At 37.9% G+C, this 19663-nt stretch overlaps 1 long non-coding RNA gene across 5 annotated transcripts in view; it reads right to left on the bottom strand.

The window, feature by feature from the left end:
* LOC138849638 (uncharacterized) overlaps nucleotides 1–4940 on the bottom strand; it is a 180011-nt gene extending 175071 nt beyond the window's left edge. For 2 of the 5 annotated variants that reach the window (XR_016233872.1, XR_016233876.1), the window contains exon 1: nucleotides 4486–4939. This is a non-coding gene — a long non-coding RNA (uncharacterized LOC138849638). Of the gene's footprint in view, nucleotides 1–4485 lie in introns of all 5 variants that reach the window. The other 3 variants (XR_016233874.1, XR_016233875.1, XR_016233873.1) reach the window with 3 other exon arrangements.
* Between the last annotated feature and the right edge of the window lie 14723 nt (nucleotides 4941–19663).

Genomic DNA, 19663 nt, shown 5'->3' with positions numbered 1-19663 from the left:
AAGAGTTGGTGTCAGTTTTTCTTTCACATTCTCTTTGTAGTCAGATTCCACCCTTAGGATATGGATTTGACCACCTAAGATTCTTGAACTTTGTTTTTAAAACTATTCTAGAATTCATCATTAATTTGATGTCCTTCTTATTTAGCTAATTCTAATTTACATTGGTACAGAGATATTAATGTGAAAGAAACTTGTGTTTTGCAAAACTATAGCCATATGATCCTAAGGCTTGAGAGATAACTCGTGCCTGAGTACCTGGTATAACACCTAGAGTCAGAATTTTGGTTACTTTCATGTGACAGACATGTTTCCATGGCTCTTGCCAACACATTTCCTTTATTTCAAAGCTAGGAGCCTCAGATTCTGTTCGCATTACCTGAAACTGCAGCAGTGTCCTCGGATGTGCCAGAAAATGACACTTTGTTCCTATAAATCCATAAGCTGTACTTTGGAAATTTATATTCATTAAATAAAAGTTAAAAAAAAAGAAAAGGAAAACAAAATTGATGATGAAATTTAATAACTATTGTAACAGTATTAAGATTTCTGGATTTCTGATAACAGAATTGAGATTAGGTCATCAGGGCACAACACTTATGAATGGACTAATGCCTTTATCTAGGGAGTTTGTCATCATTTCAACTTCCTGCCTCCCACCCCCTCTTTCTATCTCACCTGAGCTCACTTGCCTGCTATGATCCAGCAAAAAGACCCATACCAGATGCCAACATCTTGATGTTGGACTCTCTAGCTTCCAGAACAATGAGAAGTGAATTTCTTTTCTTTATAAATCACCCAGTCCATGGTATTTTGTTATAGCAGGAGAAGATGGACTAAGGCTAATTAAAAAAAAGTACACTAACTACAATTACATGAAATTAATGAATTCATTTGTAATTAATTTTGCTGATATGAAGCTAAGAAGCCGGCTTTCTCAAAGTCTTCTGCTTCAATAATGAAAGTATTCTGGAAATCCTCTCTAAGAGGTTTCTACCTGTGTTAACATTAGCAGCTTATATGGGGAAACCTGCACCCCTGAACCCATTCCCTTTCACACCACTAGCCAGAAAACTACTAGTTTCTTTGTGAGAACTTAGTTTCTGATACCAGGCTTGTAGGTGACAACTTGAAGGAAATGTGAGTGAAATGCAAAAACACCCTGTTGCTGATAAGGCGGAGTGACTCCTGTTAATTTACTTTGGTAATTGTTGATATTTGATATTCAAATGCAGGACAGTGGAGTCCTCTACTAAGATATGATTCATAGTGACTTCTGGGGATTCAGTCACTAATTATACTGGAAATGAAAAGACATTGTGAACAGTGACAGCACTGCCACTCTTTAGGTTTTCTGATTTATTCCATAAGATGGTCTATAAGTGCAGGTTTTAAAAGCAACCAACTGGGGCCGGCGCTATGCCCTGCATCCATGTGGGAGACCCAGAGGAGACTCCTGACTCCTGGCTTCAGATCTGCATAGTTCCGGCCATTGCAGCCAACTGGGGAGTGAACCAGTGGATGGAAGACTTCTCTCTGTCTCTCTGCCTCTCCTCTCTGTACGTAACTCTGACTTTCAAATAAATCAATTAAATTAAATTAAATTTTAAAAAGCAACCAATTGACAAGGGCATTTTAAACCTAGAGAAAACAATAGTAAATATGTATGCTGTGTTTTGTCAATCTTCATAAATAGCCATGATTTTCTTTCATTTATCCTGAAAACTATTGTGGTAATATAAGGGATTTTTACCTGGACAAATATAGATATTTAGGATGGTCTTTGCTATTTCTTATTAAGAATGTTCTGTACTCTCAAAAATCAATTTCTTTTTTTTTTTTAGGATTTATTTTATTTACTTGAAAGTCAGAATCACAGAGAGCGAGGGACAGACGGAGAGTAAGAGATCTCCCATCTCTTGGTTCACTCCCCAAATGGCTGCAACAGCTGGCACTGGACCAGGCCAAAGCCAGGAGCCAGGAGCTTCTTCTGGGACTGCCACATGGGTTCAGGGGCCAAGCACTTGAGCAATCCTCCATTGCTTTTCCAGGCACATTAGCAGGGAGCTGGATCTGAAGTGGAACAGCCAGGAGTCCAACCAGTGCCCATATGGGATGCCAATGAAGCAGATGGCGGCTTTACCCCACTATACCACAGCACCATCCCCCAAAAGCAATTTCTTCTGTTGACAGAATAACTAAATTCTACTTAACTCTTTTTACATCCCCCAACATATCATTTTCTTATTTTAAAAAATTCACACACTTAAATTTTTCAAGTTATAAATATACCTATATGATTGAGTCAAATTTGTCAACATTTTAAAATATTTTGTTGCTTCCCTTAAACTCCCTATTTGGAAGTATTTTACAGACATTCTATAGCTTACAAGTAATTTTCTTTTATCAATTTTTTTGCATTCTGGAACAAACAGACCATTTATTTTAAGATAAAAGTACACATTTTTGGTATTATTTAAGTGTATGCTTCTAAGCAAGATGGCTTGATTTTACCAGTTTTGAAACTTACATAAATGGATTTTACAGATTTGGGAACTTATATAAAATTATATATTTTCTCTTGTCTTTGGCTCCTTTTACTAACATTATGCTTATAAGATTCATGCTTGTTGTTGTATATAGCTGAAATTTATTCATTTTTATTATATCCACTGTGTGACTCCACCAGTTTTCTCCATTTGTTGTTAGTAGACATGTAGGCTATTTTCAGGGTTTGATATTTAGGAGACATGTTGTCACTAATATAAAGGTGTTTAAACAATACATTTTAGTGCATACAAAATATCTTCAAAAAGTGTGAGGAAAATGAATTCTATGAAAAAAATTATGAGTTTCAATTTGTTGGTAGCAAAATAAACTTACTTATAACTACATTTTCCAAAAGCTTTTTGATATACCTTCTTATAAGTCTGAGTTCCTCCAAGTTAAATCCCTAGAAGTGGAATTGCTGGGTCGTGAATTGTGCATTTTTAGTTTCACTAAGTCAACCTAAACTCTTCTGCAAAGTGCTTAGACCAACTTAACTCCTGCCAGCAATGTAAGGCAAACCCTTTTGCTCCTCACTGTCATGAATACTCAGTATCCCAGGCACAGGAAGACAAATACAAGATGATATCTCAAACTTGTGTGTGAATCTTAAAGTGTCAAGCTCACAGAATCAGAGGAGAGTGTTAGTTACCAGGAGCATGGAGGCTGGAGGGGGTGATTGCCAAGATGTTAGCGAAAGGACACAAAATTTCATTTAGAAAAGAGGAATAGTTCAAGATATCTATTGTACAACATGGTGACTACAGTAATTACAATGTATTAAACAATATGTTAAACAACCTATGAAAATAACATAGATTTAAAATATATATATTTATTTGTTTACTCTTTCATTCCAGAGGCAGAGAGATAGAGACAGAGAGCTCCCATCCACTAGTTCACTCTCCAGATGCCCACAATGGCTAAGAACTGGGCACTGAATACAAGCTTTCCACAGGAGTGTCCTGGGACGTGACAACCTGAACATTCACCTACTGCTTCCCAGGATGTACTTAGTAGGAAGCTGGAATCCAGCAGCAGCCAGACATCAAACCTAGGCACTCTGACAGGGCATGAAGGCCTCCCAATCAGCATGTAAATGATTAGGCCAAATGTCCAACCCAGAAAGTAGATTTAAGTGTTCTCAACAGTAGAAAATGAAAAACATGTGAGGTGATGCATTTGTCATTTAATTTGATCTAACCCTTCCACAAGTATATGTATTTTAAAAAAACATTATAATCTGCATGATAAACACATATTTTTGTCTATCAAAAGATTAACTAACTTATTTTTAAAAATTAACCAGAACAAGTTGATTCTCTGTCTAAGGAACTTTAAGAGAAAAAAAAAAATAAATGAGAATGATGAATTTAGCAATAGAATAGGAAATAGCATCTACAGCCATACCACCCTGAATGTGCTGAATCTCCTTTGATCTCGGAAGCTAAGCAGGGTCAGGCCTGGTTAGTAGTTGACTGGAAGAAATGGGAAATAGAAGAGGCAATGTCACAGTGGGCCATGGACAAACCAGAGCTGTGGGAAGCAGCAACTATTAAAAAGGAGACACTATGAGAAAGAAAGAAGCTAAGAGTCATTGATGATTTTAAGTAAGTGTTGGTGATTTTAAGAAGGTTATTAATTATGGGCCCTGCATGAACTCTGGGAACTGATTCTTGTTCCTGCAAGGCCTGGCCATGATTACGTTCCTAGGTGTTTATAATGAAACTCTCTGGATCTCTGCTGTCTCTACAGTACTCTGTTAAACCTCATTATGAGAATTTGAAGTAAATTAAGAAAATTTTCTCTGTTTCAAGCAAAGTATTGATCTAGAAAACCTGTAAATTGGTTATGCTGCTTTTTTTTAAAGGAATTTATTTGTTTGAAAATCAGAATTACAGAGAGAGAGGGAGAGACAGAAAGAAAGAGAGAGAGAGATACCTTCCATCCTTTGATTCACTCCCCGGATGACCGCAACTGCCAGGGCTAGGTCAGGCCGAATCTAGGAGCCAGGAGCTTCTTCTGGTTCTCCCACATGGGTGCAGGGTCCACCTCCTGCTGCTTTTCTCAGTCCATTAGCAGGGAGCTGCATCAGAAGTGGAGCAGCCAGCAGAGAAACAGGCACCCATATGGGGTGCTGGCGTCATAGGTGGTGGCTTTACTGGTGACACCACAATGCCAGCCCCTGGCTATGCTTCTTCTGATGTGAAACATGTAATCGTTTCTCTTATCTTTCAGTGAAGGCTAACCTTCAAATATACCTGTCCATAGCCTCTACAGCTCTTATATTTCACATTTTTTTCTTGAAGCAGAAAGGTTGTTATGTTTAGTTTGTTAAAGGAGCTGCCAGCTGCTAGGTTTTTACATTTTTATCCATAATGTTTATCAAGAGAAACTATTTTTATGGAAAATACTGGCAGGAAAGATAGCACTGCATGTTCCCAAATGGGAGTATTTGTGTCTTCACACATGCTGACGAAGGACATCATTGAAGCCAAGGGGTAAAAATACAACAGCAGAGATAAGACATGGCAAATAAAGCTCCCAACGTGATCCTGAGGGACAACCAGGATGGCTTATATTAAACCAACATAAACCAGACACTGACTGATGGTTTAGATTTAAAATTCCATTGTTTTCCTATTTTAAATACAAAATGGATATTCTCTAAGCAGGTTTACTAGTACCTTCTCCAAATATCTTCAGCCTGATTCCATATTCTTACTAGAAACACTGATGCTACAGACTTATTAACCACCAAATTTAAATAATTCTTATGGGTGAAAGTTCTTCTGGAAGTGATCACATTAGTCAACAGTCTTACAGAATCACAGAAGTTACGGTGAGAAAGGACCAAGAGTTCAGCAGATGAGGTCAGAGAGCTAACGTGATTTACTTGAGATGTTTGTCATGTAGCTTTAGGGGAGCTAGGACTCAAACACAAGTGTCTGTTTTGTCTGTCCAGGTCCTTGCCCATTTATTTATAATTTCTCTTTAAAAATAGTAATTAGCCCATGTGGACTCTTTTGTCTTGTCAGTTTGCAGCCCTGGTCTGTTATTTTGATGCTGGTCCTCTGGTCAATAAGGGTGGATGTGACCCAAGCCTGTGAGCTGGTGAGAGAACAGGAGGCCTTCAGATCAGAAAGTACAAGAGGCAGCAAAGCATGAATGGAAGGAAAAAATGTCATCGGAGATGATGAGGGGTGGTCCAAACAAGATTTGGCCTACTTACTAATTTTCCCTTCTTCCTACTATTGTCTAAAATGAAGTCAGTCTGATTTTCACTATATGCTGATAGAAAAAGGAATAAAAGAAATAGATGGCACTATTATGGAGGCACATGGATTTTGTAAGATGTGGATGATGGAATTAGGGAAGCTAAAATAAGATCTATGTTTTTGTGTAACAAGAGATATAAAAGGAAACGGAAAAACACTCTTAACTTAGAAGACCAAAAAGAGGATAAAGGAAAGTAACTTATATTTATTGGAAGGGGCAGTTTTTTGTACTGCTTTTTAAATTTTTTTATCTTGCTAAAGAAAATTGGAATTGTGGCAATTTGGAATATGGACAGGGAGCTTACTCTGAATAAAAAAGCAAAACTTCAACTATCACCTGGCTACACATAGAATTACAGTCAAGTACATACAAAGGGGCATTAGAAAACAAGTGAGACTTTGGATCTTAACCAGTAGAATAAGCAAAAGGGCTTTGGAAGCTGAAAAACACAGTATCCTTGTTATGTAAACTGTCAGAAATCTGAGGACAAAATAGTGATTGAAGGCCAAACTGCAAGGGAAACACCTTTGGAAATGAGTAAGTGAGTTGCTGAGTTCTGCATTTACATTGTAAATGTTGGATTGTCTGGCGGTGTTACTTCTCCAAAACAGCTCTCTCTGCCTAAAAGCCCATCACCCACTTCTAATGTAATATTGAAGATAATGCATTTCTATTAGAAGGCAATCTCCAAAGTCCTAGTCCCCAAAGACATATTTATGCAGTTATTCAGTGGCTCATCCCTAAGACATTTTATTCTCTGATATAGACAGCTGAGCTCTAAAATAGCAGGCATCTTTGTCTGATCTCAGACTAGAGATAAGAGCTAGGCTCACATAAATGCCAATTGTACTCAGCTATACTTATTCAAGATATTGTGCACTCTGAAGACTTTGCCAGGAATGCCTTTCTTCTCAATTACAGCATGGCAGGTGGAAAGATGTGAGGGGGAAATTTTTTCTTTGATGATAAAAATGTTGAGAAGTCTGACAAAAGGATGGGATGAAATGTCTCTGGAGAGACAAAAAAAAAAAAAAAAGACACATAAAGCTGACAATTAAAAAAAAAGAAAATGACAGAGACTGTTATGAACACCAGAGGCAAATGTGAAGTAAAGTGAAATGAGTCTGCAGAAACAAAGGGCAAAAGAATCACCCCTTCATGCAGAATGTGCCGCAGCCAGAATCAGGTGAGAGGATTCTGCACAGGTGTGGTTCTCAGGTTTGTACCTGAAGGACTTTGCAAAACACACTGCAGGTCCTATCTCAAGAATTTCTGCGTCAGTGCTCTGCATTCCGACCAAGTCCTCAAGTGATGTTTCCACTGGGAATCCAGGGGCCACACTGCACCTGGTGCAGGATGATAAAAATGAGATCAACAACCATGACCTTAAGGAGCCTGTGGGACACTGTATCACTTCCCTTCTGTGGATAGTTATGTTGTATCCTATTTTCTTAAAAACCAAAGACAGAATGACAAAAAGAAAGAAGGAAGGAAGGGAGAGCGGGGAGGGGGGGGAGGGGGGGAGGGAGGGAGGGAAAGAAAGAAAGCGAGAAAGTGAGAAAGGAGGGAGGGAGAGAGGAAGGGAGGAAGGGAGGAAGAGAGGAAGGAAGGAAGGAGTTGCAGAAAACTACTTGACTACTGCGGATTTGGGGCCAGGAGGGAGACAACACTTGGAGAAGGATCTGCATGGAGGTGAGCTAGAGTATATCCTCTAGAGAATTTACTCTGAGAATAGACTTCAGTTATGGAGCAAAACAGTCCAGTATAGAGGCAGGTAAAAATGTGATAGAAACTCTGTCTTCGTTTCAGTGGCCAAAGAGAAAGCTGAAGAATCCTTAATTCAGTGTAAGAATGCATACATCTCAACCTAACCCTTGATTCACATGTATAAGACCAGCCCAAACAAGCAAAGTAAAACTTGGGGAATTGAATTGAGATTTGAATTACTTACACAAATCTCAATCTAGTCTCTGAAACATACATGTGTAATACAGATTCAAGCCAACCATTAAAGATTTAAAAACTAAACTGAGACTTCATTTCCCAAAGAAGCAAGAGGAAGCTTAGCCTAAACTTAACCTTGTGGTTTACCTACTAAAAGAAAAGTATTTGCTTTCATCAGGTAATTATAGCAACACAGATTCTAAATAACCTTTAGGATACAATTAACAATCATGCAACATGTGAAGAGCCTGGAAATTATTAATTCTAAATTCAAATCACCATATGGCAACTCTTAGATGAACCATATGCTCAAATTAACAGAAAAAACTGGAAAGCACCTAATGTAAAATTGCTTTATGATATAAAAAAAGAATATACTTGAAATGAGTGAAAAGAAGTCTCAGGTAAGTAAGAGAAATATAAGATGTTAATTAGAACTAAAAGATTTACTTAGACTTAATAGTAAATAAAGATGAGTAAAAGAATCCATTAGTTTGAAAATAGAACAATAAAAATTATTAAATTTGAAAAATATGGCAGAAAAAATATTATTAAAGTGAAATAACCTTTCAGAAACTTACAGGGAAATTCCAAGAATTAAATGTTCATATAACTGGAATCTCAGGAAAAGAGGAGAAATACATTGGCATTGAATAATATATATTTGAAGAAATAATGCTTAAAACTTTTCCACATTTGGTGAAATACATAAATTCATATATTTAAGTTCAATGAGTAAATCAATTCAAAGGAAAACTTTCCAAGATACATAATCAAACTGAAGAAATGCAAAACTGTGACCTGCGCTATGGCCCAAAGTGTTAAAGCCCTGGCCTGCAGTGCCGGCATCCCATATGGGCGCTGGTTCGAGTCGCGGCTGCTCCGCTTCCGATCTAGCTCTCTGCTATGGCCTGGGAAAGTAGTGGAAGATGGCCCAAGTGCTGGGCCCCTGCACCCATGTGGGAGACCCGGAAGAAGCTCCTGGATTTCAGATCAGCTCAGCTCTGGCCGTTGTGGTCATTTGGGGAGTGAATCAGCAGATGGAAGACCTCTCTCTCTCTCTCTCTCTCTCTCTCTCTGGCTCTAACTCTCTCTGTAACTCTGACTTTCAAATAAATAAAATAAATCTTTAAAAAAAAAAGAAATGCAAAGTTAAGAAAGTCTTGAAAGCAACCAGAGGAAAAAGTCATATTGTATATTACTGCATATGGGAGAACATAATCTTTATAATAATGGATTTATCATTAAAACTATGAACATCAAAAGGCAGTGTTCTTAAAAAGCTTAAAGGAAAACACTGTAACCCAGAATTTGATGTCCATTATATATCATTCAGAAATGAAGGTAAAATAAAAGGTTTTGTAGGTTAAAATTACAGATCAGCTCATCTTGTCTGCCAAAAATTTTTAAATAAATTTCACACTGTGTAAGTGATACCAGAGGAAAACTTGGAGTTTCAGAAATGAAGAAAGATCATCAATTATATGTATAAATTAAAAAAATGAAGATATTTGGCCAGCGCCGTGGCTCACTAGGCTAATCCTCCGCCTTGCGGCGCCGGCACACCGGGTTCTAGTCCGGGTCAGGGCACCAGATTCTGTCCCGGTTGCCCCCCTTCCAGGCCAGCTCTCTGCTGTGGCCAGGGAGTGCAGTGGAGGATGGCCCAAGTGCTTGGGTCCTGCACCCCATGGGAGACCAGGAGAAGCACCTGGCTCCTGCCTTCGGATCAGCACGGTGCGCCGGCCACAGCACGCAGGCCGCGGCGGCCATTGGAGGATGAACCAACGGCAAAGGAAGACCTTTCTCTCTGTCTCTCTCTCTCACTGTCCACTCTGCCTGTCAAAAAAAAAAAAAAAAGAAAAGAAAATATTTAAAAATACAAAACTGTCAAAACGAAAGTGGTAGATTTCTCTGATACAGTTTTTTTTTTTTTTTTTTTTTTTGACAGGCAGAGCAGACAGTGAGAGAGAGACAGAGAGAAAGGTCTTCCTTTTGCCGTTGGTTCACCCTCTAATGGCTGCCGCGGCCGGCATGCTGTGGCCGACGCACCACGCTGATCCGAAGGCAGGAGCCAGGTGCTTCTCCTGGTCTCCCATGGGGTGCAGGGCCCAAGCACTTGGGCCATCCTCCACTGCACTCCCGAGCCATAGCAGAGAGCTGGCCAGGAAGGGGGCAACCAGGACAGAATCCGGCACCCCAACCAGGACTAGAACACGGTGTGCTGGCGCCACAGGCAGAGGATTAGCCTAGTGAGCTGCGGCGCCGGCCATCTGATACAGTTTTCAACATATGCAGACATAATGAATATAAAATTATAACATAAAAAATGCAAGGAGTGAGCATTTGACGTAGTAGTTGAGATGCTACTTGGGATGCTGATATTCCATGTTGGAGTGCCTGACTTCAATTTTCAGCTGCACTCCCAGGTCAACCTTCCTGCTAATGTGCATCCCAAGGAGGCAACAAGTGATTGGGTTTCTGCCACTCACATGGGAAACCTGAAAACTTGTAAACTTTTAATAAAGTGCTATAGTAGCAACTTTAATCCTTTCAGCAAATGTTATTCCCATGGTAATAGAGAGGTCCCTAAAAAAATTAAAATAAAACCAGTAAGCCAATGAAAAACTTAAATTGGATATTAACATTTTCAAACAGTCTCCCAAAAGTTAGGGAAGTGGGAAGAAAGGAACAAAAATCAGGGAGAAAATAGAACATAAATAATGAAAATGTGGATATGAATGCAATATCAATAACTGCATTAATGGTCAATGTTCTAAACACTAATTCAAAGAGCAGATAACGAAATAATAGATTTTTAAAATCAAAACCAACCACGACTTAAAAACAAGCACTTTAAATATACTGAAATAGTTGAAAGTAAATGAATGAAAGGGTATTATATGCAAACAGTATGAGCAAAAATTGAATGGCTCTATTAATCTTTATTAACATCGGATAAATAAGATAAAAAAGATTATCAGTAATACAAAGGAACATTTCATACTAATAATAGTGACACTCTTTCACAAACACAAAATGACTTTTAAATGTGCCCGAGCCTAGGAAAACATCTTAAAATATATGAATAAAAAATTCTAATTTAAAGAGAAAAATAGACAATCCTAAAATCATTTCTTTGAATTTATAGAACCAGACCAAAAAAATAGTAAAGACAGATTTGAACAACAAATACTGTCTAAAACTCCAATCTATTTGGTATTTATATAATTCTTTATCCAATAACTGAAAATAAATTTTTTTCAAGTGCAAATGGTAGCATCATCATACTTGATCATATTCTGATACAAGTATCAGTACATTTTAAAAGTTTTAACTATATAGTAGTCAGAAAGAACACTGCATTATTTAAAGTAAAAAATATCATCAAATTAGACTTAGTAGGGAACATAAAGCTGATAAATTAATAACAATATACTATCATGGAAAATCTCTAAATATCTGAAAATAAAACAGCATACCTCTAAACAATTCATGAGTCAACAACCAACGTGACAAAAGAATTTGGAAAATATTTAGAACTAAGAGATAATAAAAAAATGAGTACCACCTATCAAAATTTGGAAATCCAACGAAAGCACTGCTTAAAGAGAAAATTATAATTTTACATGCTTACATTAAACTTGAAATTCTACCTTAAGAAACTAGAAAAAGAGCAAAATAATTCAAAGAAAGAAAATAATAAAGACAAAAGGAGAAATCAATGAAAGAAGAAGCAATATGCAATAGAGAAAATTAGTAAGGCTAAAAGGCAGTTTTCTGAAAAGATTATTGAAACATTGAAAAGCCCTTGCCTACATCAATTAAGAAAGTAAGATACTACTAATGACTAACATCAGGAAAGAAATGTAGTGACTCAGATCTTACAGACATTAAATAGATAATAATAGATTATAAAAAAATTTCCAAAAAATTCAAAGACTTAGATAAAATGAAAATTTTTATTTAAAAAATGCAACTAGTTGGGGCAGGAATTGTGGGTTAAACCACTGCTTGCAAGGCCCGTATCCCATATCAGAACACTAGTTCAAAGTCTCTGCTGCTCTGATTCTATCTCCCTGTTAATGTGCTTGGGAAAACAGCAGAAGATGATTGAAGTTCTTGGGCTCCTATCACCCACTTGGGAGACCCAGATGGAGCTCCAGGCTCCTGGCTTAGTGTAGAGCCATCATTTAGGCAGTGAACCAGTCAATGGAAGATCTCTCTCACTCTGTATCTCCACCCCCTCTTCTCCCTGTCATTCTGCATGTCAAATAAACAAATCTTTTAAGAAACACAGCTAGTTAAAATTAACAAAAGGGAAAAGAGAAAATCTGAATAGTTCTTTAACTTTGAAGAAATGAATTTCAAAACCTGCAAAGATTTCCACTAGTATATTACCTCAGACTTCAAGGAAGTCACAACTATCTAATACATACATTTTCACAAAATGAAAAAGGAAGGGCTAGTTAACAATTCATTTTGAGACCAACTTGTTCCTAATCCTAAAACTTTCAAAGATATTGCCATAAAAAAGCACAAGTTGTTAATCCTCATGATATAAACATAAGCATACTTTTAAACACATAATCAAATTCAACAATATATAAGAAGAATACATCATAACCAAAATTTATATAGCATTTGAAAATCAATTCATGTAATTCACCATATTAACTGATAAGGCAGAATTATCACATGATCTTTTTAATTATTGCAGAAAAATTACTTCTCATTTTAGTACTTATTCATATTCATGATTCTTTGCCGCAGCTCAATAGGCTAATCCTGTGCCTGTGGCACCAGCACCCCAGGTTCTAGTCCGGATTCTGTCCCGGTTGCCCCTCTTCCAGGCCAGCTCTCTGCTGTGCCAGGGAGTGCAGTGAAGGATGGCCCAGGTACTTGGGCCCTGCACCCCATGGGAGACCAGGAGAAGCACCTGGCTCCTAGCTTCGGATCAGCGTGGTGCGCCGGGTGCAGAGGCCATTGGGGGGTGAACCAACGGAAAAGGAAGATCTTTCTCTCTGTCTCTCTCTCTCTCTGTCCACTCTGCCTGTCCAAAGAAAAACAAAAACAAAACAAAAACAAAATTAATGCCAATTTAGAAACAATAGAGAGCAAGTTGAATTTAGAAAGACATCTGTAAAAATCCTATGATTATCATCATACTGGTGATAAAAATAATTCCCTCAGGGAAATCAAGCCCTGCTAAAAGTTAGGCACTTCCCAAAAATTAAAAATAGAACACATGTGGTAAAATGATGTAAAATGAAGAAGAATCAGCTGACCTACAAATAGGATTAAAGTCTGATATACTACAACAACACTTGAATGATATTCTGAAAGAAAATATCAAAATGTCTTTTAAAAATTAAAGACAATTCAGAGATTGTGAAGAGATTTTGAAGAAACAATTAGAGTTACAACTCAAAGTTATAATCAATCAAACTATAAAAGTATCAGAAGACAAGTCAAATGGCACATTAGACAATGTTATAGAGAAAATTAGTGAACTGAATGACATATTCGAGAAAATAACCAAAGAATAGTAGAGATGAAAAGATTAATTTAAAGAGATAAGAAGGATAGAATAATAAAATTCAACACGAATCTAATAAGAGTTCTAGAACAGGAATAAAATAATGGAGGAGACATATTATTTGTGGAGATAATTATACAGTTTTTCAGAATGGGAGTCATGAATCATTGCTACTACATTTATGACTATATACTTCTTTCATTCCTCGTGTAGTATAATTGTGCCTTATTTTTTCCCCTTGGTCATTGTTGTGTTGTGGTCTTTTCATTGATGTGTTCATTGCTGTGTTCACCAATGTGTTCAGCTTTTGGTTTATTTGAGGGGCAACAACACATCATAAATAATTTAGGGTTCATGGACCAGATGGTCTGTTGCATATTTTCCTTGATCTTTTTTTTGTTCTGCTTTATTTTGTTTTTCCTCTACTATTTACAAATGTAAAAATTTGGACCATATAAAAACAGACTACAACTTTAATTTAAACCATGATTCAGCTTTCCAAACTCTAGTTTATATAAAGTTCCCTATTTTATTTTGTCTTGTTTTCTTTCATCTTTTTAATTTCCTCCTATTTTTTTGTTAAGCTCCTTAAATTTTTTTAACTTTTATTTAATGAATATAAATTTCCAAAGTACAGCTTATGGATTACAATGGCTTCCCCCCCATAACGTCCCTCCCACCTGCAACCCTCTCCTTTCCCACTCCCTCTCCCCTTCCATTCACATCAAGATTCATTTTCGATGCTCTTTATATACAGAAGATCCGTTTAGCATATATTAAGTAAAGATGTCAACAGTTTGCTCCAACACAGAAACATAAAGTGAAAAATACTGTTTGAGTACTAGTTATAGCATTAAATCTCAATGTACAGCACACTAAGGACAGAGATCCTACATGAGGAGTAAGTGCACAGTGACTCCTGTTGTTGACTTAACAAATTGACACTCTTGTTTATGGTGTCAGTAATCACCCTAGGCTCTTGTCATGAGCTGCCAAGGCTATGGAAGCCCCCTGAGTTCACTGACTCTGATCATATTTAGACAAGGCCATGGTCAAAGTGGAAGTTCTCTCCTCCCTTCAGAGAAAGGTACCTCCTTCTTTGATGACCCATTCTTTCCACTGGGATCTCACTCGCGGAGATCTTTCATTTAGTTTTTTTTTTCCCCAGAGTGTCTTGGCTTTCCATGCCTGAAATACTCTCATGGGCTTTTCAGCCGGATCCGCATGCCTTAAGGGCTGATTCTGAGGCCAGAGTGCTGTTTAGGACATCTGCCATTCTATGGGTCTGCTGTGTATCCCACTGCCCATGTTGCATCATTCTCTCCCTTTTTTATTCTATCAGCTAGTATTTGCAGACAATAGTCTTGTTTATGTGCTCCCTTTGGCTGTTAGTCCTATCATTATGATCCATTGTGAACAGAAATTGATCACTGGGACTAGTGAGATGGCATTGGTACATGCCACCTTGATGGGATTGAATTGGAATCCCCTGGTATGTTTCTAACTCTACCGTTTGGGGCAAGTCAGCTTGAGCATGTCCCGAATTGCACATCTCTTCCCTCTCTTATTCCCACTCTTATATTTAACAGCGATCACTTTTCAGTTAAGTTTCAGCACTTAAGAGTAATTGTGTATTGATTATAGTATTCAACCAAAAGTATTAAGTAGAACAAACAAACAAAAAATACTAAGAGGGATAACATATTAAGTTGTTCATCAACAGTCAGGGTGAGGGCTGATCAAGTCACCATTTCTCCTAGTGTTCATTTCACTTTAACAGGTTTCCTTTTAGGTGCTCAGTTAGTTGTCACCTATTTCCTCCTATTTTCCAATATTTTCTCTTTTGTTAAATTTCTTTCCCCTTATTTTTGTTTGAAATTCTATTTGACTCATTTTATTTCACTCAGTAGAAAGTTCTATGTTGAAAATTACTTTCCCTTGGTACTTGAGATAATTCCATTGTCCTCTAACAAACATCATGGTTTTTCTAATTATTTTCATTGAGCAAGTAATCTGTTTAGGTATACAATACTCATAGTGGAAGAATACTAAGTATTCTTAAGAGTTTTTAATCCACATTATACAGGGAACTATAGTCCTCTTCCTATTTCTAATACTTATATGCATTTTATCTTGACTATGCTTTTTAAATCATTTTTTTTTTGACAGGCAGAGTGGACAGTGACAGAGAGAGACAGAGAGAAAGGTCTTCCTTTGCCATTGGTTCACCCTCCAATGGCCACCGCGACCGGCGCACTGTGGCCGGCGCACCACGCTGATCCGATGACAGGAGCCAGGTGCTTCTCCTGGTCTCCCATGGGGTGCAGGGCCCAAGGACTTGGGCCATCCTCCACTGCACTCCCGGGCCACAGCAGAGAGTTGGCCTGGAAGAGGGGCAACCTGGACAGAATCCGGCACCCCGACCGGGACTAGAACCCGGTGTGCTGGCGCCGCAAGGCGGAGGATTAGCCTAGTGAGCCGCAGCGCTGGCTTGATTATGCTTTTTAAAAGGCGTTTTCCTGTTCCCTTATCTTAGTTTTGTTGCATCTTTACTTGCTTGAACTGAATTATTTCTGTGTTTTTTTTCTTATTTTCTACAAGGTAAATCTAAAACTTCCTATCAGTCACAATATCTCCAAGTTACTTCCCTTTTTCTAAGGTTGTTGTGGTTCTAATTTTTTGTTACCTAATTAAGTATTTTAAAATAATTTTAAATTTACAGAAAAGTAGCAAAGGTAGTACTGTCTCTATAAGTCATGATCATTTCCCATTACTAACATCTTATCTTAGTATGATATATTTTCACAACTAGTAAACAAATATGGATATATTACTATTATATGAATTTATTCAGATTTTCTTAATTTTTACCTACTATTTGTTTTGTGTTCCAGAGTTCTATCCAGGACACTGCAGGACACTGCACAGTTTTTATTCATTATGTTTTCTTAGGTTCCTCTAGATTTGTGACAATTTCTCAGGCTATCCTTGGTTTTTGATTATATTAGAACTTTTACACAATGTCTTTTAGTTGGGATATGTCTAATTTCTCATAATTAGACAACTTAGGTTCCTATGAGGAAAGCAACACAACAATTCAGATAATTCACTTGGACACAGGAACCAATTGGAAGTGCTCTCAATAGCCAAAGCTGAAAAATTTGAGCAAAAAAATATAACAAAGTATTGAATTATAAATCAAAGGATAACATAAATGCTCAAAGTAATACAAAGAAATGATTGATTGACTTAGTAAATCAATGAGGGACAAGGGAGTAGAGAGATCATTCATGCAAAAGAATTCCAAATAACTTATGTAGATACTCTCAAGCTAGAACAAAACTACCTATTCCTTAAGTGTGGTCTACATGGAGTGACTTCCTTCCTCCCAAGGGTAAAGTGTGGAAAGGGAAATAAAAAATGAAACTGATATACTTCATAATACATCTTTGGACAAAATACTTTTGATGGGGTAGTTTATAAATGATTCTCAAAGCTGAGAAGTCCAGGGCAAAGGCATTGGCAGATTCAGTGTCTGATGAGGGCTCGCTCTCTGCTTCAAATAAGGCACCTTCTTGCTGTGTTCCCACATGACAGAAAGGCAAAACAGCTCCCGCATCTCTTTAAGAACAGTAATTCAATTCATGAGGGCAGAGTCTTAGCCATCTCCAATGCCCCTGCTTTTGGACATTACATTTCAACATAAGAATTTTAGGTGGACACAAATATTATATATATATATATGATTGATTTATTTGAGAGTTAGAGTTACAGACAGAGATGGAGAGACAGAGAGAGAGGTCTTCCATCCACTGATTTACTCTCCACAGGTGGGCCAGGCAAAGTCAGAGGCCAGGAGCTTCTTCTGGGTCTCTCACATGAGAGCATGGGCCCAAGCACTTGGGCCATCTTCCACTGTTTTCCAAGGCCATAATCAGGGAGCTGGAGCAGAAGTGGAGGAGCCAGGACTAACCAGAACCAGTACCCAACATGGGATGTGGGCATGGCAGGCAGTGGCTTAACCTATAGTGCTGGCCCCTACGATATAAACAATCAGAACCACAGCACTACCCATCCAGCTTCTGACAGTAGGGTTTATGATTTCACCTTATGTTATAGTTTTAACAGAATTTATAATTGCTTAGTTCGACACATAAAGTGTTGAAACCATCATTTTGGAAAGGTGATTTATAATGTTTATTCTGATGTCAAAAAGTAAAATGAACTTTTATTGTACTCAGAGAGTTAGAATTAATTTTCTTATTGTGTTTAGTCAGAGCATCACTATTTCCCTTAACAAGTTCAGGAACTAGCAACACATTCCATAAAGCATATTGAAGATGATGCCATTTTATTTGTAATAACAAAAATTCCAGTTATATGACTATAAGAAATAAATGAGCTACTTTATGATCAATTTTATATTATTATTATTTAAGCTATTGGGAAAGCTACAGAAAAGGAAATGACTGAATTGCATAAGGTTTTAAGATGGCTCTAGGGGTTAAGTAGACTGTAGTGGAATGAATAATTTCAGGGCCCAGAAAAGAAAAAAAATATTTTACAATGTGCTTCTTTATAAAATCACTATGTAAGGATTACAAGAATATATTTGCTCTGCCACACTAGGAAGAAAATTGACCAGAGGATATTTAATCTTAATGTAGTAAAGAACAATGGTGGTATTTCCCTTTTAGTGAGTAAAACTGCACTTTGTCCCTTTTTAATGTTCTGTGATCTAAATTTCCTGGAACCTTACAGATAAACCTGGGCAAAAAATAAGCCATCTCCCTTTTCATGAGGTGAGTGATTAGATTCAGTTCCTATCAGTAGGTCAGCAGGTGCTTCAGAATAACTGTAGTGCTACAATAATGAATGATTTCTTCCCACGAGAGAAAACAAATTTATGCTCCACTGAAACCTAGCATATCCGCAGGATATGATGTCAGTCCTGTGCCTTCAAGTTTTCTCCAGAGTGTGACTTCAATTTTAGATAAATCTTCTCAGATAATGTGCTTTTCATAATGTCCTCTGCTTAGAGACAAGCAAAGAATGTGAGCAGACTATTAGTGAGCCAAATCATTTGTGCAAAGATTCTGTATTATATCCTCTCAAGCATTCACAGGGCACTGTTTATGCTGCCATTGTGTTCTCACATCTTTGATATGCATTTCCATGTGGAATTAACTGCCCCCTGCCCAGCCTGCTTCGCTCTCTTGATCCAGCAGGGCTGCCAAGGCTGCTAGAAGGAATCTCCTACATTAATGCTGTTTGGATTCTTTTTTTAAATGATCCAGACTTTGCCTTCGGATGTTTGTGTACAAAGATCACGACCACTGGCATGTACATTGAGTTTTTGATTTCTTTTACAGAAACTACAAGAAAAATGATGAAGAGAAGAAGAAAGCTCAAAGGGACTATTTTTTTTTCACCTTATCCCATTTTGTTTTACCAGCACAAGCAGCGAACACCCTAAGAAAACTTCAAAAAGATTGCATGCCTATCACAAAACAAGGAGTAGAAATTTTGAGATTAAAATCTGTATAATAAATGAAAATACAAAAGAAGAGTAGAGAGCAACACAACCACTAGAAAATAAAATAAAAATGAATCCAAAGAATTTTAGTTGGGATACAGATACAAAAGAGACAGAACATGAAAACAAAAAGGGTGGCCCAGGGGCAGGCATTATGGTACAGCAAGCTAAGTGGCCACACGGGACGTCGAAATCCCACATCAGAGTACTGGTTTTGAGCCCTGGCTCCTCCATTTCTTTTTATTATTATTATTATTTTTAAAAGATTGGATTTATTTATTTGAGAGGTAGAGTTACAGACAGTGAGAGGGAGAGACAGAGAGAAAGGTCTTTCCTCCATCAGTTCACTCCCCAAATGGCTGCAACAGCCAGAGCTGTGCTGATCCGAAGCCAAGAGCCAGGTGACTTCTGGATCTCCCATGCGGGTGCAGAGGCCCAAGCACTTGGGCCATCTTCCACTGCCTTCCCAGGCCACAGCAGAGAGCTGGATTGGAAGAGGAGCAGCCGGGACTAGAACTGGCGCTGCAGGCAGAGGATTAACCTACTGAGCCAAGGCGCCGGCCCCTCCTCCATTTCTGATCCAGGTTTATGTTATGCATCCTGGTAGGCAGCAGATGAGGCCAATTACCTGGGACTCTGCTACCCATGTAGGAGACCCTAATGGGGTTCCGGGCTCATGGTTTCAGCCTGGCCCAGCCCTGACTGTTGTAGACATTTGGGAAGTAAATCAGAGATTCATATTCTCTTTCCCTCTCTCTCCCTCCTTCCCTCCCTCCATTACTCCCCCATTCTGCCTTTTGAATAAAATAAATAAACATATTTAA

Source organism: Oryctolagus cuniculus, chromosome 5, assembly GCF_051225735.1.
Source record: "Oryctolagus cuniculus isolate XC-2025 breed Fujian yellow rabbit chromosome 5, ASM5122573v1, whole genome shotgun sequence".
In the NCBI taxonomy this organism is placed as follows: Eukaryota; Metazoa; Chordata; class Mammalia; order Lagomorpha; family Leporidae; genus Oryctolagus; species Oryctolagus cuniculus.
The sequence above is the reverse complement of the archived record's forward strand: the minus strand, read 5'-3'. Positions and strand labels throughout refer to the sequence as shown.